The 624-nt window shown below is 70.5% G+C and overlaps 1 protein-coding gene across 1 annotated transcript in view; it reads left to right on the top strand.

The window, feature by feature from the left end:
• The window catches only part of LOC106724717, a 16,843-nt gene that overhangs the window by 14,723 nt on the left and 1,496 nt on the right, over positions 1-624 (top strand). The gene's annotated exons all lie outside the window — the stretch shown is intronic.

Here is a 624-nt window from a genome sequence, read left to right on the forward strand (position 1 = left end):
TCTCGGGGGGAGCCGAGACCGCGCAGGCTGGGGGGCCACGGGCCCGCCCAGGTGCAGAGCGTGTTTCCAGAGGGCAGAGCGAGAGGAGGGGGCTGCCGGCGAGGGAGAGGACAGAGGGCCCGCAGGAGCCCACCACCTGCACGGACATTCCAGGCCCGGTCACTCAGGACAGGATGAGCAGGGGGCTCACTCAGCAGGGTCCCCAGCCGCTACCACACCCACTGTAACTCACTCAGGAGCAGGCACAGGAGCGGCTCCGGCCGGCGGGCGTCATGGCCGCGCCGGAGCCTCGAGGGCAGGAGAGCGAGAATGAGGGCGCAGTGCAGAGGGACGTCACCAGAGGGGAGGGCGGCACAGGTGTGGACTCCAGAGATTTCGGCAGCAAGGAGGCTGCGGGGCCCCGCCGTGGGCGCTGTTTCCACGTGGCACTGCGACCCGGGGGCGGCACGGGGAGGCCACGGCGAGTTTGCAACACCGTGCATCTCCGTGCGGCCCCTGGGACGGCGTGATAGACAGTTCAGCATCCAGGGGAGTCAAGGACACAGGCAGGACCAGACTAGGAGAGGCGGGCAGGGCGGCGTGTGTGCGACGGGGGGAGGGAGATCAGGGCCCAGCAGGGGCGCG

This window comes from Myotis brandtii, unplaced genomic scaffold, assembly GCF_000412655.1.
Source record: "Myotis brandtii unplaced genomic scaffold, ASM41265v1 scaffold940, whole genome shotgun sequence".
Classification (NCBI taxonomy): Eukaryota; Metazoa; Chordata; class Mammalia; order Chiroptera; family Vespertilionidae; genus Myotis; species Myotis brandtii.